This window comes from Oryza glaberrima, chromosome 7, assembly GCF_000147395.1.
Source record: "Oryza glaberrima chromosome 7, OglaRS2, whole genome shotgun sequence".
NCBI lineage: Eukaryota > Viridiplantae > Streptophyta > Magnoliopsida > Poales > Poaceae > Oryza > Oryza glaberrima.
The window spans coordinates 11,220,308-11,246,588 of NC_068332.1; the positions used below are offsets into that span (position 1 = coordinate 11,220,308).

A 26,281-nucleotide genomic window follows, 5' to 3' on the forward strand; every position below is an offset into this window, starting at 1 on the left:
AAATTTTTTGCATTCAAATGATTTTTGAGACAACAAATTTAAAATAAATTTTTGAGCAATAATAAAATAAAATTCTCAACCAAAATTCAGTGAGTCCCACTCCAACTAGCCGTTGAATCCACACCACGAAATCCTGGGCCAGTAGGCCCCACCAAGAGGTTGGCTAACCCAGGAAGGTGGCCGTTGGGCCTGTCCTTTTGTGGTGCAACGGTTTTTGTGTCCCACATGTCATAAATGGCCGTTATGGCCCCTCTGTATAAAGAGGATGGCTGGGGAAGAGACATTCACACCAATGCAACTCATTTTCAACACTCCCTCCCAAATTCTTTTGCTCTCAAGTTTGTTTAGCCTATCTCAACTTTCATTTGCTGCAATTAGCTAAGGCATTTTGCATATACAAGTTTTGCTTTAGTTCGGTGCAAGGTTAATCAGCTGGTATTTGTTTACCCCCGCTCGAGTAGTCTTGTACCCTTGCTCTTTGTTGTAGCCATGAAGAAATGATTCTCGGGCATCTTCAAGAGAGGATCGAGCTCGAGGACGAACCGACACGATGAACCAAGTACACCTTCCTCCGCGGATGCATCCATGATTGATTTCGTGTATGTTGCGAGTAGGCAACGGCTCGGTTTATTTATATGGAGATATCAGGATGCTTGCAAGATGTATGGATTGATTTCGTGTATGTTATGAGTAGGCGGCGGCTTGGTTTATTTATATGAAGATATCAGGACGCTTGCACGATGTAGGGAGATATCAGGCGCAAGGGTGCAAGGGGTGAGGATGTATGGATATATTAGGTGCAAGGTGCGTATGTCGTGAGCGCAAGTGTGTTTCTCATGTTGTCTCCACCACAAATGACTTAAGTGGTTAGGAGAGCACCATTCCCTTTTCTATAATAGGCAATATGGTACTAAACATCTCCATGCATGCGTGACATCCCACGAGGTGAGTTTTTGTAATTTTTCAAAGAATTAATCTTAAAAGGGCTAAAACCCATCTATTAATTCCAATAATTATGTAATCATCCCATAATTATTTTCGCTATCAATAAGCGGTGTCTCAGTATCTTTAAAGTTGAACTACCAAATTTCATGCATTTAGCAGAGCCGTAGGTGACGGCGCATTTCTTGCATGCACCCTGGCCGGTTGCTCAGCCACTGTCATGCTATCGTGCTTCGAGGTCGGTAATGGTCAGGCGCCCACTATGGCCGCAGGTGGTTGTCTGCTGCACGCCGAGATCATCGACGACGGCTGCTGGCGATCGTCTCATCGGTGTGCACACCACCGGCCGCCGCGGCTGGCCCAGCGCCTTCTCCCGCGACAGCATGTGGATCACGTCGGCCATCGGCGACCGCTGGTCCGGGCTCTCCTGGACGCACAGCAGCCCGACCTGAATGCACGTCGTTGCCTGCTCCAGCTTGCTGGCGGTGCACTCGCCACGCACGGCGGGGTCCAGGAGCTCGAGGTTCCTGCCGTCTTCCCATAGCCTCCATGTCTGAAAGAAAAAAAAAAAGAATATATTTTCTATCTATTATCTATCTATCTATTATATACTAAAAATATATTAATTAAACTTCCTACAAACCCTCTCAAATCGTCACGTAGGACTCCTATGAACTCTCCTAAGTCAACATGTGACACTATAATAAATTAAAATAATCATATAACTTAAACTGGTGGGCCAATTCGATTTATCTCAAGAAAAAAGCTATCCTTCCTCTCCTGCCGTACGTATGCATATATTACTCAGTGTGTTGTCTCGTCTCATTTCCCCTAGATCCCTTCTCCCTGTTTCTTCCCTTTTCGCTGTATGGTAGTTAAGCTAACATTCCGTTTTTACTTAATTTTACTCATATCTATTTTTAGTTTGTTTGAACTGTTATTTCATAATTAGACATGTAAATAATTTAAGGTCAAGATTACCAATATTTTACTATAAAAACTTAAAATACGTTATTTGAACTGCCACCTATTCTTTACATGACAACCAAATAATATCCGATTTTTAATTTGCTTGAATTGTTTTCTATTTATAAATACGTGAGTATGTCCGGATTTATATTACTCATATTTTACTATGTAAAATTTAAAATATGTAATTTCAACATAGACCAACAACCAAACAACAGTGAAACGCTACAAAAATTGACATGTATATGCCATCATGAATCATTCTACATAATAAAAATTAGAAAATACAAAGTCGCCATGTGTCACCTTTTAGAGCCCTCCACGTGTCACATTTTAAAAATTAGAAAAATCTTATAAAATCTAAAGAAAAAACAAAACATCTAGCCAACGGTTTTCACTTAGATCGATGACCTATTGATATTATTTTCAACCATCAAATATACTTTTAGAAAAATCTTAATCCGCGACATGTCACATATTTTAATAAAAATCTTACAAATCCTATGGAGAAAACTTCTAATAATTGGCTTTCAATTAAACCACTTAGAGAAACTAAAAAAAAGGACCCCTCCATATCGCCCTCCATGCATCCATCACTATATACCCACTCCATCTTCCCCTCTCTAGCTCGAGCTCTATGCTCTTCTTTCCTATAAATAGAAACAATCTATAATTATAAGCTACACGTCTGGTTTATAATCACATAAACGATATAAAATTCATATGTCTATATTTTGTTATATAACAAATAGTACGACATTTCGACACAATTGACCTATTACTTATAAGTATATCAAACGTAGCCTATGATGCATGCCCGCTCATTCTGGCCAGCTACCTTCTTAGTTTTATCAAAAGTTTTACTTTGTTTGGGACGCGCATCGAAATGTCTGAAACTCTTAATTTCGGAAATCGAGTTCCGACAGTTCAGGAATTTTAAAAACTCAGTTCTGAAAATGTAAACTGTAAACCCTGCACACAACTCTCTCATGCTTTGTTCAACTAATCCTCAAGAGGGAGAAATTGGAGGGGATTGAGGGGGAATAATTCCACACTACAATAGGTGTGCAATAAATCCAAATCCCCCTCAATCCACTTATATATGAAAGGGATTAGTTGAACAAGGCCTCACGGAAATTAATTCTAGCTAATATATACTACCTTCATTTCATATTTTAAGACTTTCTAGCATTGCTCATATTCATATATATGCTAATGAATCTAAACATATATATGTGCCTAAATTCATTAACATCTATATGAATGTAAGAAATGCTAGAAAGTCGTATATATATATGAATATGAGCAATGCTAGAAAGTCTTATAATATGAAACGGAGGAAGTATTTTCTATTCAACGTATGCCCCCAAATGCATGCAGGAGAGATGTGCTGCTTACATGTGCTATAAGGCTCGAAGTTCCTTGGTTGTGCTTGCCACTGATGATCTCCAGTAGTAGAACGCCGAAACTATACACGTCTTGCATGAATGACAACTTACCATCCATTGCATACTCTGGTGACATGTATCCACTACAATTGGAGGATAAGATCGGTCAATAAATAATCTGATGAAGGTTTGGAAGATATTTAGAGCTTTTTCAGATATTGAGATCTGAAAATCCAGCCACTACATCCATCAGATGTACACACAACCAAAAAGAAATTTCGAGCTAAAACACATGGTTATTTATCCGTAATTAATTGTCTATATAGTTGCATTGCTTACGGTGTTCCAACAACCCTGTCAGTGATCGTGCAGTCCTGATTGCCACCACTGTGGCTGAAAAGCCTTGCAATCCCAAAATCCGATATCTTAGCCACCATGTCTGCGTCGAGGAGAACATTGGCTGCCTTAAGATCTCGGTGGATGATGGTGTGCCTTGAGTCCTTGTGAAGGTATTGCAGCCCACTAGCAATATCTAAGATTATGTCCATTCTCATTTTCCAGCTCAACATAGCACGCCCACTCTCATCTGTTTGCAAATTCCGAGGTCAGACAATTCCTTTTCTTTTCGATAATGGAAATCTATCTAGCCTCTACATTAACTCACAATTTCTTAATCTACAACTATTTAAGCATATGCATATATATTGTGCTCTTTTTTTCATTGCCTTAAGTTTTGGGTGATGTTAATTATTGAATTGACAAAATGCAATCGTAGCACTAATGAAATGGTGAATGGTTTTAAAAGCAACATACGAAAGATAAAGGCGTCTAGGCTCTTGTTGCTCATATATTCTTAGACGAGCAGTCTCTCGGAACAGTGGATGCAGTAGCCGAGAAGACGGACGAGGTTGCGGTGTTGCAGCTTACAGATAATGTCAACCTCATTCATGAACTCTTTCAGTCCTTGAACCGTGTTCTCCTTTGAGAGCTTCTTCACAGCAATTTCCTGACCGTTTGGCAGTTGGCCCTGATAAACTCAATCAGAAATTCGTCAGTGAGTTCAAAGCTGTTCTTTTTATTAGTTAGTTTTCATAAAACGGATTTGGCAGGTTCAGAATAGAAATAGCTAATTTTACGGCTCCTTTGAAATGCAGAAGTTTTACAGGATTTTAGGGTAATTTATCTAGTTCCGATGAAATCCTAATTAAAAAAAAAAATCCTAAAGAGCCTTATCAAGCACACACACGTGTAGAAAATCCTAATACAAGTGCCAATACTTTTGAACTGTAGTTTGTACGACAATATACTTATTTGTTTTTCGCACTTTTGGCATTGATGCATGTTTCATTAAAGATTTGTAGAGCATTATGACCTTGTAAACAATGCCAAATCCACCTCGCCCAATTTCGTTCTCCTGAGAGAATCCATTCGTAGCTGCTCTAATAATCTCGAAAGGATAAGTAGGACATCCGGTGATGAAGTCACCTGTCTCATCAAGCACCCTGACTGCAAAATGGAGAAGCCATATGAGCAATATGGAGTATAAGAGAGCAGTCAGGATTTGGATCCTAAAACGTTTTGTCTGTTAGATACTGAGAAATTAAGTATAATTACAAGGATCAGTTACCTTTTTTGCCGCGCCGTGCCTTTCTCCACATAAGAAATCCAAGCGACAGTATAGCCAATACGAACCCTGTAATCACCAGTGCGATGACTACCGCAAAGTTGGTGTTTTTAATCGCGTCTGAACATTTGAGTGCAGCTTTATTGAGGGTTAAATTGACCAAATATTTCATATTTCAATCAGTAGACAGAAAATCATCACGGCATTTGTAGGAATAATCAGCAATTACCACTTTTAGGCTAAATCCACGTAATATTGATGTAAATACTGCTACTGCTTCCTTCGATCAATTATATATTTGATTTCGGGAGTACCACAAACTAATACTCCCGCGTCAAATGTAATTAACCGGAAAAAAAGACAATAGAATGGCTGAGTCCAATATATATACTATATTCCTAAGCTTGACCTGGCCTGGTTGTCACTTTAGGCTATTGAAAAGGACTTGTCAGTGGCTGAACACAAGTCATGCATGCATGCATGGACAAGTCTATAATTCCCGATTTCAACGGAAAGTTCAAACTTCTCAGTATCAAACTCAGGCTGTGTTTAGATCTAAGGGTGTAAAGTTTTGGCGTGTCACATCGGATATACGGATATATATTTGAAGTATTAAGCATAGTCTACTAACAAAACAAATTACAGAATCCGCATGTAAACCACGAGACGAATTTATTAAGCCTAATTAATTTGTCATTAGCAAATGTTTACTATAGCACCACATTGTCAAATCAGCGCGCGATTAGGCTTAAAAGATTCGTCTCGCAATTTACACACAATCTGTGTAATTAGTTATTTTTTTCGTTTATATTTAATACTCCATGCATGTGTTCAAACATTCGATGGTAGGGTGTAAAATTTTGCCAGGGATCGATCTAATAAACAGGCCCTCAGTATTTTAGCTTCATGGAATTTCCAAATTCTCTCTATCAGGACTTGGAAGTTGCCATCAGGGCAAATTCTATATCAGGAAAAGATCTTGCCTCCAATTATTTGACCTCCAAAATATATTATTAGTTTTTTTCCCACTTGTTTGTTTTTAAGATAGTATTCTCAATTATTTATGTACAGTCCAACTCACGGTTAAACTGACGTAGTTGACTTCAGCCTCACATGTACCACCGCATATCCATGATTCGATATTACTCCATTAAACAAAAAGATCACAAAACTAACATGCCATTTTCATCTAGTACTAACTGTACTAAGAGTTCACTTTACAACCTGAACTTTCGTGAAAGTTTGAAACTTAAAATTATACTGTAAAACCAGATATTAATTCTAAACATTTAATGCCGTCTACTTGCCAATTAAGTTGCCAACCTTGGCCCGAATATTATCTATTTGTAAAAAAAGTAAATGCTTAAAAACAATTAATAATGTATAAATAAGGTTAATGTAGATAAAAACTACTTCAAAATGTAGATAAAAACCATTTTTTGTGCATGGAATAGATTTAGTTTTGCCACACTAAGTTTATTTAGGTTTTAAAATTCAAATGCACTTATGCTTTCCAACTGAGATTTTTTTTCAACAATTGTTTGAAGTACTTTGAATATTTTACAATTTCAAACGCATGCAATTTCACATGTATTTCAATTCTACAAAATTAATCCCTGGACTATACTAAAACTAACCCCAGTATCGATAAGGTTTTATTCAGATATAAGAACATTTTTTTCCTGCCAAGTATAGCATATTTTATGGTAGGAAATTTATTCAAGTTGTAAATGTTGGTTGGAAAGATTATACTTTTGTAAAATAATTCTTTGAATTCAATACTGTTTTTATTTAAAAATTTGTTCTCAAACTTACAATGCATTGCCACGTCATCCACTACAAGCGCATGGTAAAGTTTAGGGTTAGATAGTGTGTGATTATAAAGTTCAAATATGCTTCCGAAAATTGTAAAAGGATTTTCCGTTGCCAGCTCGTACATTAGCATTTTGTTTTTATTATGGTCTAATCATGAGCTTGACTTGTGTTAGAATAAATGGGCTAGGCCCGATTTTTCTATTAAATCTCAAAGGCCCATAATAAATGTTAAAGATAATAATACCACCCTGGGAATTAAACGAGGAGTATCTCAACTTCAATAGGGAGTTATTGGAGGCTCCCTGTTGACCGGTTGAGGTGGGGATCGGAAAGCCACACGCTCGCTGGGGCGGGCGTTGCGCCTGCCTCTATCCTTTTGCAACGGATCAGAATCCAACCTCGAGATTGCCTTCGTAACTTGCAACGGATCAGAATCCAACCCCGAGATTGCCTCTGTAACTTGCAACGGATCAGAATCCAACCCTGAGATTGCCTCCGTAACGGGCAGGTGATTCAATACCCATTGATCGCGTCGTTACTGCGGCAACGGGCGGATCTCTCTCCTGCGCCATAAGGAAAGGGGGAACCCGATCAGATCCGCTCGGTTACTTTCCAAACAATGTCCGCTCGGTTACTTTCCAAACACTGGTGTTCTTCCTCCTCCGCACGCCGTCGCTGGGTATTGATCGCGTCATTACTGCGGCAACGGGCGGATCTCTCTCCTGCGATATAAGGAAAGGGGGAACCCGATCAGATCCGCTCGGTTACTTTCCAAACACTGGTGTTCTTCCTCCTCCGCGCGCCGCCGCTGGGTATTGATCGCGTCGTTACTGCGGCAACGGGCAGATCTCTCTCCTGCGCCATAAGGAAAGGGGGAACTCGATCAGATCCGCTCGGTTACTTTCCAAACACTGGTGTTCTTCCTCCTCCATGCGCCGCCGCTGCCTGTGGTGCTTCTGTCTGCTTCCCCGGTTCTGATCGCTTGCGCGCACGAGAGATCAGAACGAGCAGGGCCTCCGGAACCACACCTTCGCCTGAGATCTGCACTGGGTAGGCGGGTGATCAGGTTTTTGGGGAGTGCTTTCGCACGACTGCTCCTCGTCTTCTGTTCGTCGTCGACCGTACGTCTGCATCACCATATCTGCCGCACCTGCACCTGCAGCTGGCGCACCGGGAGCTAGTGCACAGAACTACAACACCAACGGAGGCAGTTCTGCCTCACAATCCAGCGGAGGGACTTTCACAGGGTATAATCCTCTACTGTTATTTTAGTTTTTGATATTTCTGTTAGTCGTAGTACAATTGCGTTCTATGTATGATGATGATGCTTATTCTACCTTAAGCATGCTCCTGTTTATGTTTGATTTTATCACTAGATCACCTCACATTGTTCATGCCATGATTATTGTCTTAATATTTTGGATTAAAATATGCCGATATATGACTATATTTCCAACAATCCAAAAACCTGATAGGTCATTTTCGGTAGTTCGTTTTGCTGCTGCACTGAAACCACATGCTTTTGATTGTTCTAATTATAAGAGGTGGAAAGCACGTGCACTACTGTGGTTGACAGCGATGCAATATTTCTATGTTTCACGGGGCAAACGAAGTGAACCACCTCTCTCTCCTGAGGAAGAGGTTAAGTTCAAGGCTTCGGATTGCCTGTTCCGTGGAGCATTGATCAGTGTACTCGCTGACAATATAGTGGACGTGTATATGCACATGCCTTCAGGGAAGGACATGTGGGATGCACTTGAGGCCAAGTTCGGAGTTCCCGACGCCGGCAGCGAGCTGTATGTCATGGAGTAGTTCTATGACTACAAGATGGTCGATGACCATTCTGTAGTAGAACAAGCTCATGAGATTCAGATGCTGGCTAAGGAACTTGAGAACAACAACTGTGAGTTGCCGGACAAGTTTGTGGCGGGTGGCATTATTGCCAAATTGCCACCTTCTTGGTCGGACTTTGCCACTTCTCTAAAGCACAAGAGATAAGAGTTCAGTGTTTCTGATCTCATTGGCTCTTTGGGTGTTGAAGAGAAGGCGAGGGTAAAGGACAACCGGGGCAAAAAGGTTGAGGGAGGTTCTAGTGCCAATATGGTACAGAAGAAGAACCCTCATGCATCCCATAACAACAAGAAAGTCAAGCCTGATGTCAAACCCAAGGCTACAACCAATTTTAAGAAGAAAGGCAAGGGAAAGGCAAAGGGAGACTGCTTTGTGTGTGGCAAGTCTGGGCATTGGGCCAAGGACTGTCCTGAGCGCAAAGACAGGAAGTCTACCAACATGGTCATTAGCGAGGGTGGAGGAACATCGGGGTACAGTAAATTATTACCTACAGTTCTCTCTGTTTTTCATTCACCTGATTGGTGGGTTGATACTGGTGCTAATATTGATGTATGTGCTGATATTTCCCTGTTTTTTTCTTATCAGGTCGAGAGAGGTTCCTTCTTGTTGATGGGAAACGGGTCACTTGCGGCTGTTCATGGTGTTGGTACGGTCGATCTGAAGTTTACTTCGGGAAAGGCCGTGCAGCTGAAGAACGTGCAGCATGTCCCTTCAATAAAGAAGAATCTAGTTAGCGGCTTTCTACTGTGTAGAGAAGGTTTTAGATGAATCCAATAAATGTGTCGTATCTAAATATGGAACTTTTATTAGAAAAGGTTATGACAACGGAGGCTTGTTCCGCTTTTCTTTGGATGACATGTGTAATAATAATAATGTTGTGAACCATAGTAGCGAGAATGATGAGTCCAATGTGTGGCATTCGTGACTCTGTCATGTAAATTTCGGTTGTATGACGCGCTTGGCTAACATGAGTTTAATTCCAAAATTCACTTTGGTCAAAGTTTCCAAGTGCCATACTTGTGTTCAATCGAAACAACCTCACAAACCTCACAAGGCATCTGAGGCAAGGGATTTGGCACCTCTAGAACTTGTTCATTCCGATTTGTGCGAAATGAACGGCATGTTGACTAAAGGGGGAAAGAAATATTTCATGACACTGATAGATGATTGCACTAGATTTTGTTATGTTTATCTATTGAAAACAAAGGATGAAGCATTGCATTACTTTAAAACCTATAAAGCTGAGGTAGAAAACCAACTTGAAAGGAAAATCAAACGGTTGAGGTCTGATAGAGGTGGAAAGTATTTCTCCAATGAGTTTACATCCTTTTGCGAAGAGTTTGGAATTATTCATGAGAGGACGCCTCTCTATTCACCCCAATCAAATGGGGTAGCCGAAAGAAATAACTGTACTCTAACTGAGATGGTGAATGCCATGTTAGACACTGCGGGACATTTCAAGGAATGGTGGGGTGAGGCAGTTTTGATTGCGTGTCATGTCCTGAATAAAATTCCAATGAAGCATAAGGAAGTAATACCATTCGAGGAATGGGAAAGGAAGAAATTAAATCTCTCATACCTATGAACATGGGGCTGTTTGGCCAAGGTAAATGTACCTATAGCCAAAAAGCATAAACTTGGACCAAATACTGTTGATTGTGTGTTCCTTGGTTATGCTATTCACAGCGTGGGTTATAGATTCTTAATAGTAAACTCTGGAGTACCCGACATGCGTGTTGGTACAATTATTGAGTCCAGAGATGCTACATTCTTTGAGAATGAATTTCCCATGAAAAATACACCTAGCACTTCTAGTCAAGAAACTGTCATACCCCATGAGCACTTTGCACCGATAGAACACAATGATCAAACGCCTGAGGGAAATCCTGTGGAGGATAACATTGTAGATACTCGTAAGAGTAAGAGACAAAGGGTTGCAAAATCCTTTGGAGATGACTACATTATATACCTCGTGGATGACACTCCAAGAACCATAGAAGAGGCATATTCATCTCCTGACGCTGACTACTGGAAGGAAGCAGTACGCAGTGAGATGGACTCGATTATGTCTAATGGTACTTGGGAAGTCTTTGAGCGTCCATATGGGTGCAAGCTTGTAGGATGCAAATGGGTTTTCAAGAAAAAGCTTAGGCCTGATGGTACAATTGAAAAGTACAAGGCAAGGCTTGTGGCCAAGGGTTATACCCAAAAAGAAGGCGAGGATTTTTTTCGATACCTACTCACCAGTTGCCCGTTTGACCACGATTCGAGTACTACTTGCTCTGGCAGCCTCTCATGGTCTTCTCGTCCATCAGATGGACGTTAATACAACTTTCCTAAACGAAGAGCTGGAGGAGGAGATCTATATGGATCAACCAGATGGGTATGTACTAGAAGGTCAGGAGGGAATGGTGTGTAAACTGTTGAAATCCTTGTATGGCCTTAAGCAAGCACCTAAGCAAAGGCATGAGAAGTTTGACACCACACTTACATTTGCAGGCTTTGTTGTGAACGAAGCTGACAAATGTGTGTACTATCGCTATGGTGGGGGAGAAGGAGTGATCTTGTGCTTGTATGTCGATGACATATTGATCTTTGGAACCAGCCTCAATGTGATTGAGGAGGTCAAGGACTTTCTGCCCAAGAGTTTTGAAATGAAGGATTTGGGAGAGGCTGATGTTATTCTTAACATTAAGCTACTGAGAGGAGATGAGGGTGGGATTACACTTGTGCAATCCCACTATGTGGACAAGGTTTTGAGTTGCTTTGGATATAGTGACTGCAAGCCAGCTTCTACTCCTTATGATCCTAGCGTGCTATTAAGGAAAAACCGAAGAATAGCAATCGATCAATTGAGATACTCCCAAATCATTGGTTCATTGATGTACTTGGCTAGTGCAATGAGGCCTGACATCTCATTTGCTTTAAGCAAGCTGAGCCGGTTTGTCTCAAATCCGGGAGATGATCATTGGCAGGCTCTGAAAAGAGTAATGCGCTATCTAAAGGGCACTATGAGCTATGGAATTCACTATACCGGGTACCCAAAAGTACTGGAAGGGTATAGTGACTCAAACTGGATATCTGATGCTAATGAGATAAAAGCCACAAGTGGATATGTGTTCACACTTGGAGGTGGCGCTGTTTCCTGGAAGTCTTGCAAGAAGACCATCTTAACGAGGTCAACAATGGAAGCAGAACTTACAGCACTAGATACTGCGACAGTTGAGGCCGAATGGCTTCGTGAACTCCTGATGGATTTGCCGGTGATTGAAAAACCAGTGCCAGCTATCCTAATAAACTGTGATAATCAAACAGTGATTATTAAAGTGAATAGTTCAAAGGATAACATGAAGTCATCTAGGCATATCAAAAGAAGACTGAAATCTGTCAGAAAGCAGAAAAATTCCGGAGTGATAGCATTGGACTATGTCCAAACGGCTAAAAATCTGGCAGATCAGTTTACCAAGGGGCTACCACGTAATGTGATAGACAGTGCATCGAGGGAAATGGGCTTGATACCCACCTAAGGTTGCACAATAGTGGAAACTTGTCCATTGTGATCGGAGATCCGTGAATTTGGATGGCGAAACAAACTATTGTGTGGTTGAGAGAAGAGACCCTTAAAAAGGGCTCATTTTCATGATGTACTTCTCTTCTACTCTGCATGGTAGGATGGCTTATTCGTTAATGTGATCCGAGTGGCTTTTCTAAGCAGAGATGTTGACCTGCAGAACGTCTCAGAAGGAACACACCTATATGAGTTCGACTGCTAGTCACAGTCTATGAGATTTGGGCGATCTCTAGATACTCATGAAAGGGCCTGGAGTTTGACTTATATGCTCCAAACAGAGGGGATGCAAACCGCAGCCCAGTACCAATCAAGCTGATATTGATAATTCAAGTTGCCCCCTTGGTAATTATGAAGGTTCGGCTGGATGTTACATACTAAGTGCTCAGGAATGACTTGAGGCATTACTGTGCCATCCGGCCGTACGTGGTGAACTAAGTGTTCTGGGACAACTTGATATAAAAATTGTTGTATAGGCTGACCGCCAGGCGTCGCAAACCCGGCCGATGCGCTTATTGAACCTTGGTGCTGAATCGGCTGAACGACTTGCTGTCTTAACGGCGTCTGCCGAATCGGCTGTAGAGGCTGCTGCCTTGGTGGTGTTTGCTGAGCTGGTTGCATGACCTGTTGCTGAATCGGTTGTACAACCTGTTGAATTAGGGGTGTTTGCTGACTTGGCTGCTGTTGTATTGGATCAACAATAGGTTGAGGTGGTAGAAACATGGCAGCAATCGGATCTTGGGTCAGCCGATTCGCAACCTGCCTACTATGCTGTGGCTGCTCTCTCGTCAACAACCGAGGATTCACCGGCTAGCCTGGCGTCATCGCTGACAACGCAGGTAGGGGAGTTGATGCTGGCGCCGTCGGCTGAGCTGTTGGTGTAACTGAGGGAACCGCCTGAATGGATGGCTGAACATCGGTGATCAAGGACCGATAATCTGGAAAGACACCTCCTTGCAAATAAACTGGGCCTACAGCCTGATGCTCAGCTACTAAACCATCGGCTATTGACTTCATCATGTTTGATAAGGTATTGACTAACACCCCAGACTGATTGATCAGAGCATGATGTACGGCGTAGTCAACCCGGTCTTGGAAATTGTTGAAAAAATCTTGTGCCACATCACTATTCTGATTAAGATCTCCTCCCTGTAATCCTTGAGCACCATCACCTTGATTTCCGAGAGATCCGTCGATAGCGCCTTTGTCACTCGGTTGAGCTGAGCCGTCTGGAGCTTGCTTCCCATCTCCATCCTTAGAAGAATCAGTTCCAGAATCATCAGCAACCACTTTTAATTTGTTCTTCTAAACAAATGTTCCCTTGCGAGTCTGCATAAACAAATTCAGGAACTGATCTCGTGCTTGCTGCATCATTGCCTCAAAATCTTTCTTTTGCTCAGGAGTGAACTTTTCTGGATCAATAGGCACGACGTTTGCCTCATGGACGTTGGTCAATCCTAACTTCTGAATCTTTTCTTTGACAGTGCCCGGGCTAGCCGAGGATGGTGACAGCGGTGGTTTCTCAGCCATGAGGAAGAATTGCTTGCTGACTTCTTACTTGTCCCACCGGGCATGCCAAAAGCGTGTTGACAGAAAACACGAGGCCTGGGAGATCTGCTTAACTCCAGTGCAGGTCCAAAGCTCGCCTTCAGATGTATGAGCGTGCCAGTTGATTTGATCCTGCAATCAACAAGAGATAGAAACAAAGGAACCGCAATTAAATCTATAAATGATAGCCGATCGGCTAGATGCCGATGTCATATCATTTATCTTTGAGCCGATGTCGTATGTGAATCGATCGGCGGTTGTAAATAAGCAATAAAGAACTAGATCTATTCGATCGGCTGTAGATATTAACGATATATAGTTCTTATATCGATATATTTGGACAGTATGGGGATCGTCGGTGCTAGGATATACGTGAGACTGAGGTATAAGAGATGGAGACAGGGATTTTTATACAGGTTCGGGCCCCTGAGTTGTCAGGTAATAACCCTACATCCTGTTGGCTGAAGCCGGTATTACTCTTATTCACCATAATCACACCAGTACAATATGTGGGTAGCCTACCTGACTGTTGTCGACATGTCGGTCTGAAGGTCTGACTCGTAGTCGACAACATGGTAGTCTTCCTCCTCGAATCCGTGCCCGGCGAGATCAGAGATAGTGCTTTTGTATCTCCTGACGGTATCCGGAGACACCGTAGGGGAATAGCCATGCCTATCCCTGAAGTCGATATCCGGCGGCATGTCTTGGCTTACGTAGGCTTGTATGTTGTGGCTTCTAGTGGGCGTGTGTTGATTGTCATGGGTGTCTTCCATGGTCCTTCTAGGGGGGCTTGTATTTATACCCATAGGTGTCCCCTTGTCCAAGTAGAACTAGGGAAACCAATATGGATACAATCCGAGTAGTCCTTGTCGTTTCCATGTAGAACTCTGGTTGTCTTTCCTTATCCGGAACTCCCTCCTATATCTGTAGGTTGTTTCCGTATAGGACATGGTATGTGGTAGGTCCTGCCGAGATTTAGTCAACTACTACTAGATATGTGGTATCCATAACCCTGATAGTAGCCCCCGACTTCGATGCAAATGAACGAGTTCATATTCTCAACCGCAGACTTTGGAGGCACTGTTATCGAGCTCACGTGACCGTTCTCGGTGAGTTTAAAGATAACGTTAGACTTCCTTTATCAGCCTCGTGCAGGGACCAAAAGGGTTTGTCTATGTCAATCTCTGATGTCGACCGAGAATGTACGGAGCGTACGACTAAGTCTCCCGTCTTGCTGTAATCGAGAAATTGGATTAAAGTCAAGAAATTTTATCTCGGCGGGTACACCATCTCTTCATTCAGTATTCCTTGTTGAGATCCAGCAACCGTTCTCGAGCGATCGAGAAGGCGTAGAGTCTGCGACGGAGCCTTGTCGACATTTGTCGTACTCGCCTTAGTCGATCTTGGTGTAGAACCATAGAGACATGGAGCCTTCGTCAATGTCGAATAGAATTTTCCTGAAATCAATACTCAGAAAAGAATATCAAATAGAAAGAGCCCCCGAGCGAATGCTCAAAGGGTGACATGTTATAATATGTATGGTAAATTGAAAATGAATTAAATTTACTGACCAAGTTTTGTGTATGAGCGTCTTCTCTCTTACCGACTTCGATCAGTCAGTTTGTAGAGTCATACACTCTCCCTAGCCCCCAGCCTTGTCGTCGGAGAATCGTTCTCAGAGGATAAGGCTCTTGGACCCTTGACCTGCCTTGGTTGAATAAGCACTGATCCTAGCCCCCAGCCGTGAAGTTGGAAAAGTCAATTTCCGATTACACGGCTTGGTTAATATACATGGTGAGAACTTTTACCCGACCAGATCTTACATGGTCTTTTGTCTCTACAGGATCCGACAAGGCCTTATCGGCTCTGGGCGTCCCCAGCCGAACATCCCTTAGGTTCCTCGGAGGCCTTGTCAAGACAGCGTAAAGGGATAGTAGGATAGGTTTCAACGCTAGGTGTCGTCGTGGTAAGGGATCTCTGGGTAAAACACTTGGCGATATTGTGTACCTGCTATCAACTTTGTTGAATCGCTACACCGCTGGTCGAGGACTAGGTAGTAGTCGTAACTCGACCACTTGAAGTGGAAATAGTGGGAGAAACGCTACATCACTGGTCGAGGACCAGGCAATAGTCATAACTCGACCACTTAAAGTGGAAGTAGTGGGAGAAACGCTACATCGCTGGTCGAGGACCAGGCAGTAGTCGTAACTCGACCACTTAAAGTGGAAGTAGTGGGAGAAACACTACATCGCTAGTCGAGGACCAGGCAATAGTCGTAACTCGACCACTTAAGGTGAAAGTAGTGGGAGAAACGCTACATCGCTGGTCGAGGACCAGGCAGTAGTCGTACCTCAACCACTTGAAGTGGAAGTGGTGGGAGAAACGCTACGTCGCTGGTCGAGGACCAGGCAGTAGTCGTCACTCGACCACTTTAAGTGGAAGTAGTGGGAGAAAACGCTACATCACTGGTCGAGGACCAGGCAGTAGTCGTAACTCGACCACTAGAAGCAAATGTACGAGAGATCACTACGATCAACTGGTTGAGAATCGGTGAGTAGGTATCTCTCGATCATTTGGAGTCGTGGTACGAGGACCGCTACGCTGCCGGTCGAAGACCAGTCGTAGCTGTTCCTCAACCATCTAAAGTCGTGGTGCGAGGACCGCTACGTTGCCGTAGTCGTACCTCGACCATCTGAAGTTAAGGTGCGAGAGATTGCTGCGTATTAGTGCGAGAACCAATGAGCGAGCGGAATTATCTCTCGAACACCAATGGAAGTTGCGGTGCGAGAGATTGCTACGTACTGGTGCGAGAACCAGTGTGCGAGCGGAATTATCTCTCGAACACAAATGGAAGTTGCGGTACAAGAGATTGCTACGTATTGGTGCGAGAACCAGTGTGCAAGCGGAATTATCTCTCGAACACCATTGGAACTTGCGGTGCGAGAGATTGCTAGGTACTGGTGCGAGAACCAGTGAGCGAGCAGAATTATCTCTCGAACACCAATGGAAGTGCTAGAGTTGGTTTATTGCAAGTGTATCTCATGTGGCCAGCATGACTCACGTACCCAACTTATAGCATATCCGGATGTCCGTTCGCAATCATGTCGGGTGATCAAGCCGACGACGTTCGCGAGGAATTATCCGTTAACAACCTTTTCTCGAGTAGTCCAGCCATGGCCGGTGCTATGAGGTAGGTCGTCGGTCTTCGTTGGTAGGTTGGGTGCGATAACTCCGCATTTGTCGAGAATGTTCTCAATAATGGAGTGTACTCGACCACAACCTACTCAAGTGCTCAATTGTTCCTAAAAAATATTTTCTAGAAGGCAAGACATATAGCAGAGAATATCGAGTATGTACTCAAAAAACTGCATGGATCTTCTAGTATTATCAGGATACAACAAGCAGATGTAAATATCAGGCATTATGTAAACCGTAAACAAGCATGATTTATACAGAAGAAAACAGAGCGAGCCCCTAGTGTTAGACCGTAGTTGGCCTAACATCGGAAGCTCTCGCGCAATATATATTGTATAAAAAACATGCTCTAGGTAAACGTAATAAATTATAGATCTGACAATGCTGTATGGTCTGAATAGGTACGATAAATTGCATATAAAATATTACGTACCTGTGTAGATACATGCCGGATGTATCTACGAAATTAGTAGATCAATTAAGAAATTAATCTTACTAAAATACCTTAGAATTTGTAATGTGGCCTGATGGGCAGGTGCACTGTTGGGTTATTGTTGGGGCCACATGTACATATTCCCGTATATATACTGATTTGCTTTTGCCTTTTGTCATCGGGACGAGCAGGCAGGTTGTTGACTTGGAATTGAATTCCAGTGTCCGACTACGGTGCAGGCCAATGAACAGATCAATGTGGCGCTCAACTCCAGGTCCTCAGAGATTTGTCGGCAGATGATGAACACACGAGCAGGCCTACCCTCTTGGGAATCACGCGCTACAAGTAGTTGTGCGTAGTGGATGCCGATCCTGATTTGATCCGGTTAGAATTCTGGCAACAGATGTCGATTTCGGAGATGGTCGATTGGGGACGAAATCTCGCGATCGACGATCTTGTATTGATGTCTTTCGTCGCGGCGATGTCTTGATAGATCGAGTTACTGGTGACCAATTCCGATTTTGTCGGAAGACATGCTCCGGTCGGGTTAGATCTCCACAGCTGAAGTCGTCGAGTAGCTTGTTGTTGGAGAATCCATCTTTTGAACCCATCTCGTCGAAATCCTAGAGCACCGAAATCCCCCTACCTGGCGCGCCACTGTCGACGTTTGATGTCTCGACTACGGTATTTGGACAGTATGGGGATCGTCGGTGCTAGGATATACGCGAGACTGAGGTAAAAGAGATGGAGACAGGGATTTTTATACAGGTTCGGGCCCCTGAGTTGTCAGGTAATAACCCTACATCCTGTTGGCCGAAGCCGGTATTGCTCTTATTCACCATAATCACACCAGTACAATATGTGGGTAGCCTATCTGACTGTTGTCGACATGTCGGTCTGAAGGTCTGACTCGTAGTCGACAACATGGTAGTCTTCCTCCTCGAATCCGTGCCCGGCGAGATCAGAGATAGTGCTTTCGTATCTCCTGACGGTATCCGGAGACACCGTAGGGGAATAGCCATGCCTATCCCTGAAGTCGATATCCCGCGGCGTGTCTTGGCTTACGTAGGCTTGTATGTTGTGGCTTCTGGTGGGCGTGTGTTGATTGTCATGGGTGTATTGTCCTTCTAGGGGGGCTTGTATTTATACCCATAGGTGTCCCCTTGTCCAAGGAGAACTAGGGAAACCAATATGGATACAATCCGAGTAGTCCTTGTCGTTTCCATGTAGAACTCTGGTTGTCTTTCCTTATCCGGAACTCCCTCCTATATCCGTAGGTTGTTTCCGTATAGGACTTGGTATGTGGTGGGTCCTGCCGAGATTTAGTCAACTACTATTAGGTATGTGGTATCCATAACCCTGACAAAAGTAATTGGGATAGATCGGTCGTCATGCCGAGACAGTATAAATCGCTCAGATTGAAACATATACTAATAACAAGACTATATGTGTTTATAGCATAGCCGATCAGATAGATCTAGTGTGTATCCTGACAATCCGTATGCCGATTAATCGAACTTCCAAATTTGCTCAAAACTTCGCTAAACTGTATCTCGTGCATATATATGTGCCCCCCTAATTTTACAATGTCAAAAGCATTGATAAAATTTTAAAAACAACTAAGGGCGATATAACCATATCGGCCATTGTACATCGGCAAACCACGACTGATTACACCAGGAAAAACAACTAAGGGCGATATAACCATATCGGCCATCTCAAGGCGATGTAAACACATCGGATGACATACATCGGCAATACTAGCCGATCATGCGTTAACCCAAACACTTGGGTAATATTTCTTCAAATACTTTCCATTGAGCGCTCGCCCATAGACTTCACCATCAAGCCCTTGCAACATATATGCTCCCTTAGACACAACCTTATAAATTTGGAACGGTCCTTCCCAATTCGGTGACCACTTGCCGAATTTGTTATCCCGAGTTCCAATCGGCAGAATCAATTTCCATACAAGTTCACCTTCCGAAAAAGTCTTAGGCACCACTTTCTTATTATAGTGCCGGGCAACCCGTTCCTTATCTCTAGTCACCTTAGCAAGAGCTCGCAAACGCGATTGAACCAAGTCCTCCCTTTCATCGGCCATAAGGTTATAATACTCATCGGCTGTCAGACCATCTTGTAACTCTATTCGGCGTGAGCCAACTCTAACTTCCCATGGCAAAACAGCTTCATGCCCATAAACAAGCTTATAAGGAGGAACTTGGATTGATCCATGACAAGCCATCCGATAAGACCACAATGCTTCGGCTAAACGAGTATGCCATTGCCGAGGATAATCAGAAATTTTCCTCTTAATCAACTTGATCAAGCTTTTCTTAGATGCCTCGGCCTGCCCATTAGCTTGTGCATAATACGGTGAAGAATTCAACAATTTGATACCCATGCTATCGGCGAATTGAGCAAACTCATCGGACACAAATATTGAACCTTGATCAGTTGCAATAGTTTGAGGAATACCAAGTCGGTAGATTATATGCTCTTGAACAAACTGTATTGCATCCCCAGAATCAACTTTCTTCAAAGGAATCGCCTCCACCTATTTGGTGAAATAATCAGTCGCCACCAATATAAACCTATGTCCTTTACTTGATGGTGGGTTTATCATACCAATCATATCAATCCCCCAACCTCTGAATGGCCATGGCTTAATAATAGGATTCATAGCCGATGCCGGCGCTCTCTAGATCGCTCCAAATTTCTAACAGTCTTGACAGCCTTTATAATATCTGAAACAATCCTCCAACATTGTCGGCCAAAAATATCTAGCATGTCGAAGTAGCCATTTCATTTTATGAGCCGATTGATGAGTACCACATATCCCTTCATGGACTTCGCCGATTGCAACCTTGGCCTCATCGGCACTCAAGCACTTAAGTAACACTCCATCGATCGTTCGATAATAAAGCTCATCATCCAACAGTGTATACTTCAATGCTTTATACCTTAACTTCCTAGAAGCCGATTGAGATGGATCCTGTAAATACCGATAAACATCATATCTCCAATCATCGGCTGTTATGGTAGCAACCTCAATCTGAACATCTTTGATCATCGGCTTATATCCCGATGCTCCTTAGGCTAAATCATTAGCTTCAATGTTATGTTCTCGAGATACATGCTTTAAAGTTACTAATCGAAATTCCTTCATCAGTTCTTGGCATTTCTCATTATAGACTATCAATGTATCATTCTTGCACTCATACTCTCCTGCCAATTGACTGATTACTAGCAAAGAATCTCCCATGATCTCAATGGTATCGGCTTCAACTTCTTTAAGTAATTGCAACCCTTTGAGCACTACCTCATACTCAACTTGATTATTAGTCGCATAAGGTTTAAAAGTATAAGCAAACTCGAAACATGCCCCCCTAGGGGAAATTATAACTAGACCGATACCACAACCATGAGTACACACCGATCCATCAAAGAATAAAGTCCATGGCACAATCGCAAGTGAGCCGATTGAATCATCACGATGATCAACAATAAAATCGGCTACAGCCTGCCCTTTAATCGCCTTCGGTGACTCATACCGCAGATCAAACTCAGTTAAGGAAAATATCCATTTTCCAACCCTTCCTTTCAAAATTGGAGCCGATAACATGTACTTGACAACATCGGCTTTGCATATGACAGTACATTCATTGGACAATAAATAACGCCTTAACCTTGTGCATGAAAAGTATAAACACAGGCATAACTTCTCCACAGGGAAATATCTAGTCTCCGCATCCAAGAGCCAACGGCTTAAGTAAAACACAACTCTTTCTTTTCCTTCGAGCTCCTGAATCAAAACCGAGCCGATTGACGTCTCACTGGCCGACAGATATAACCGAAAAGGTATCCCCTTCTGTGGAGGAATCAAAACAGGAGAGTTAAGATACTCCTTAATATTATCCAAAGCCTTCTGTTGCTCCGCCCCCCAAATAAACTGCTGATCGGCTTTTAATCTCAACAATGGTGTAAAAGGTTCTAACCTTCCAGACAGATTGGAAATAAATCTTCTAACAAAATTTATCTTGCCGATCATCTCTTGCAGTTTTGTCTTGTTTTCCGGAGGCTGAATCTTCTTGATCGCATTAACACTCTTTTGAGTCACCTCGATCCCCCTCTCATGAACAAGAAATCCTAAAAACTGGCCAGCCGATACGCCAAAAGCACATTTTGTTAGATTCATCTTCAATCCATATTTTCTTGTTCTCTCAAAAACCTTCCTCAAATCGGCTATGTGATCTTCTATTTCTTTAGACACAACAACCACATCATCAATGTACACCTCGACCAACCAGCCGATTAGATCATGATAAATATAATTCATAGCTCTTTGATATGTAGCGCCAGCACTCTTCAAGCCGAAAGTCATCACAACCCACTCAAACAAGCCGATCGCACCAGGACACCTAAAAGCTGTCTTATGGATGTCTTCTTCAGCCATAAAGATTTGATTATATCCTGCATTTCCATTCATAAAACTCAAAATTTTGTTTCCTGACGCAGCATCAACCAGCTGATCGGCCACTGGCATTAGATATTCGTCCTTCAGTGTAGCTTTATTCAGATCTCTAAAATCAATGCATACCCTCACCTTTCCGTTCTTCTTGATGATAGGAACTATGCTAGAAACCCATTCAGCATATCGGCAAGAACGAATAAAACCAGCATCATACAATCGCTTAATTTCAGCTTTGACAGGTTCGAGCATATCGGCTTTACATCTTCTCGGAGGTTGCTGGTGTGGTCTAACCCCTGGTTTGATAGGTAGCCGATGTTCAACGATCGATCGGCTGAGTCTAGGCATCTCATAATACTCCCAAGCGAAGCAATCTCTAAACTCTTTCAAGAGCTCTATCAGCTTGGTTCTAAACTCTGGAGACAAATTCTTACTAATAAATGTCGGCCTTGGCCGATCGCCTGGACCTATATCTATTTCTTCCAAATCATCAGCCGACATGAAACCTTGACCTTGCTTGTCATCGAGATCATCTACCGCGTCCTTGGTGTAGACATTTGAGCCCTCCACAACGCCCTCAAAGTAATAGCTTGGGTTCTCCATCTTCAAGTGGCTGTATATCAGAATCGGATACTTTTAGAAAATTTCCATCCCAGACTTTTCCAGACAAACAATCAAGGCCATCCATCTCCCAAAGAGCTAAATCGGCACTGGTGACATTAACTGACCTGTCGGCTGGCACAATCTCTATCTTGTCGCCTTGCCACTGAATCAAGCATTGATGCATAGTCGAAGGAATACAACAACTGGCGTGAATTCAGTCCCTTCCAAGCAACAAGCTGTAAGAACCCTTCCCATCGATGACAAAAAACGTAGTAGGAATAGTCTTACAGCCGACTGTCAGCTCCACATTTAGAACACCTTTAGTTTCCGATGGATTGCCACCAAAGTCTTTGAGCACCATATTTGTCTTGATGAGATCCTCAGCATTTCTACCCAACTTCCTGAACATAGCATAAGGCATCAAATTTACCGCAGCTCCACAATCAACCATCATCTTAGACATCTGCTTCCCATTGACGTAGCCGTTCACATACAATGGTTTAAGATGCCGATTCTCTTTCCCCCCAGGCTTTTCAAAGGCTGCCTGTTCTGGTGATAGAACCAACTTAGCCGACTCCTCTTCCACCTCATCAACATCGGCTCGGTCGATCCCAAATTCGGCTGGCAAAGTGAAAGCCATGTTAACTGACGCCGTTATAATACTTTTCCCTTTTGCCAACCTTTTTGCCTCATCGGTTGCAACATCATCGGCTACAGGAACCTGACTCTTAACTCGCCACTCCTGCCTTGGTTTTGCTTTCTTCAACCGATGATTAATTTCTTGCTCGACCTCCTGGAAATGTTCCCTACTCCTCAACCTTTGAACCCTTCTTTTCTGATTCTTTGTAAAAATACCCGAAGGGCACCACTGATTCTTCCTGATTACATTGTCCTCTTGGCCATGATCGTGATTCACCGGACCCAATCTTTGATGGACAGAAACTCTTGTTTGCCTTAGCAGATTACCCCTATTATATGATCGGCTTGAGCTCTCGACGATGTCACTGCACCCAGGGCAGTTTTCAATAGATGGCAGCCTCATACCTTCATTCCAGCAGAATTTAAAGAACTCACAACCCCAATGAGGATCAAAACCATCATCGTATTGCTCATGATGCTTCTCCTGCTGCTTGTCATACCTCCTCTGATATTTATTAATAATCTTAGCCGAACTCACCTGAAAACCCCTTGCACGGGCCCTGTTGGCTGTTTGGCCAGCTGTATGCACCATATTAACAGGAAAAGGATTACCATCCACCTTCATCGGCCTCTTAGAATCATCAAACTTAATTTTGCCTCCCTCAATGGCCACCCGAATCTATTATCTGAAAACCTTGCAATCATTAGTAGAATGAGATCCAGAATTGTGCCATTTGCAATATCTTTTCTTGCCTAATTCCTCAGCCGATGGAAGCGTATGACCAGCAGGGAGTTAAATTTGCTTCTCTCGGAGCAATAAGTCAAAGATTTTATCAGCCTTGGTTATATATCAAAATCATACCTCTCCTCTTTTCCAGAACTTTTTACCCATTGGCATGGTATGACCTTTTTACTTCTCACCCATTCGGCTGCAGCTATTTCAGAATCGTCCTCCTCATCATCCAACCCATACATGTACGGACAAACATGATTAACCTTCTTGGAGCTTTTCCTGACTTCCGCAGACCTATGCTCGTGCAAAGTTACCTTCTATATCAGATGTGACAAGCTATCAAAGTTTTCAGACGAGAATTTCTCCCTGATCAGAGCAATCATACCCTGAAAGGCCAGATCGGCTAACTGGGCATCAGTCAAACTCAAGCTGAAGCATTTATTCCTCATCTCCCTGAATCTCTGAATATACTCGTGCACAGGTTCATCATACCGCTGCTTAGTCGCTGTTAAGTCAGATAATTTCATCTCGTGGACCCCACTGTAGAAATAGCTGTGGAACTGCTTCTCCAAATCGGCCCAACTATTGATCGACCCATACGGCAAAGATGAAAACCAAGTAAAAGCCGATCCAGACAAAGATAACCGAAACAACCTAACCTTCATAGCGTCCATAGCCGACGCTTCACCACATTGAGCTAAGAATCGGCTAATGTGCTCATAAGTTGACACACCATCTTGTCCCGACAATTTAGAGAAGTCCGGAACTTTAAACCGATTGGGAAGAGGAACTCTCTCAAACCACTCAGGATAAGGCTGCCGATACAAGCTTCCAGTCTCTTTAGGTTTAAGTCCGAACTGTTCCCTCATTACGTCAGCAATCACATTGGCCGACGGTCGTTGCTGAGCTGCTCCCTGTGCCTGTTGTTGCACAGGCTCGAAATGACCATACTGAGAAGCAAACTGAGGTTGAGTTGGCCCCCTGAGGCTGATATTGATAATTCAAGTTGCCCCCTTGGTAATTATGAAGGTTCGGCTGGATGTTACGTACTAAGTGCTCAGGAACGACTTGAGGCATTACTGTGCCATCCGGCCGTACGTGGTGAACCAAGTGTTCTGGGACAACTTGATTTAAAAATTGTTGTACAGGCTGACCGCCAGGCGTTGCAAACCCGGCCAATGCGCTTATTGAACCTTGGTGCTGAATCGGCTGAACGACTTGCTGTCTTAACGGCGTCTGCCGAATCGGCTACAGAGGCTGCTGCCTTGGTGGTGTTTGCTGAGCTGGTTGCATGACCTGTTGCTAAATCGGTTGTACAACTTGTTGAATTGGGGGTGTCTGCTGACTTGGCTGCTGCTGTATTGGATCAACAATAGGTTGAGGTGGTAGAAACATGGCAGCAACCGGATCTTGGGTCCGCCGATTCGCAACCTGCCTACTATGTTGTGGCTGTTCTCTCATCAACAACCGAGGATTCACCAGCTGGCCTGGCGTCATCGCTGACAACGCAGGTAGGGGAGTTGATGCTGGCGTCGTCGGCTGAGTTGTTGGTGTAACTGAGGGAACCGCCTGAATGGATGGCTAAACATCGGTGATCAAGGACCGATAATTTGGAAAGACACCTCCTTGCAAATAAACTGGGCCTGCAGCCTGATGCTCAGCTACTGAACCATCGGCTATTGACTTCATCATGTTTGATAAGGTATTGACTAACACCCTAGACTGATTGATCAGAGCATGATGTACGGCGTAGTCAATCCGGTCTTGGAAATTTGTTGAAAAAATCTTGTGCCACATCATTATTCTGATTAAGATCTCCTCCCTGTAATCCTTGAGCACCATCACCTTGATTTCCTAGAGATCCGTCGGTAGCGCCTTTGTCACTCGGTTGAGCTGAGCCGTCTGGAGTTTGCTTCCCATCTCCATCCTTAGAAGAATCAGTTCCAGGATCATCAGAAACCACTTTTAATTTGTACTTCTGAACAAATGTTCCCTTGCGAGTCTGCATAAACGAATTCAGGAACTGATCTCGTGCTTGCTGCATCATTGCCTCAAAATCTTTCTTTTGCTCAGGAGTGAACTTTTCTGGATCAATAGGCACGACGTTTGCCTCATGGACGTTGGTCAATCCTAACTTCTGAATCTTTTCTTTGACAGTGCCCGGGCTAGCCGAGGATGGTGACAGTGGTGGTTTCTCAGCCATGAGGAAGAATTGCTTGCTGACTTCTTACTTGTCCCACCGGGCATGCCAAAAGCGTGTTGACAGAAAACACGAGGCCTGGGAGATCTGCTTAACTCCAGTGCAGGTCCAAAGCTCGCCTTCAGATGTATGAGCGTGCCAGTTGATTTGATCCTGCAATCAACAAGAGATAGAAAGAAAGGAACCGCAATTAAATCTATAAATGATAGCCGATCGGCTAGATGCCGATGACATATCATTTATCTTTGAGCCGATGTCGTATGTGAATCGATCGGCGGTTGTAAATAAACAATAAAGAACTA

General features: G+C 43.2%; 1 pseudogene; it reads right to left on the reverse strand.

Moving 5' to 3' along the window:
* Positions 1-1,165: 1,165 nt before the first annotated feature.
* Positions 1,166-25,982, reverse strand: LOC127780177 (cysteine-rich receptor-like protein kinase 44; annotated as a pseudogene).
* Positions 25,983-26,281: the final 299 nt, after the last annotated feature.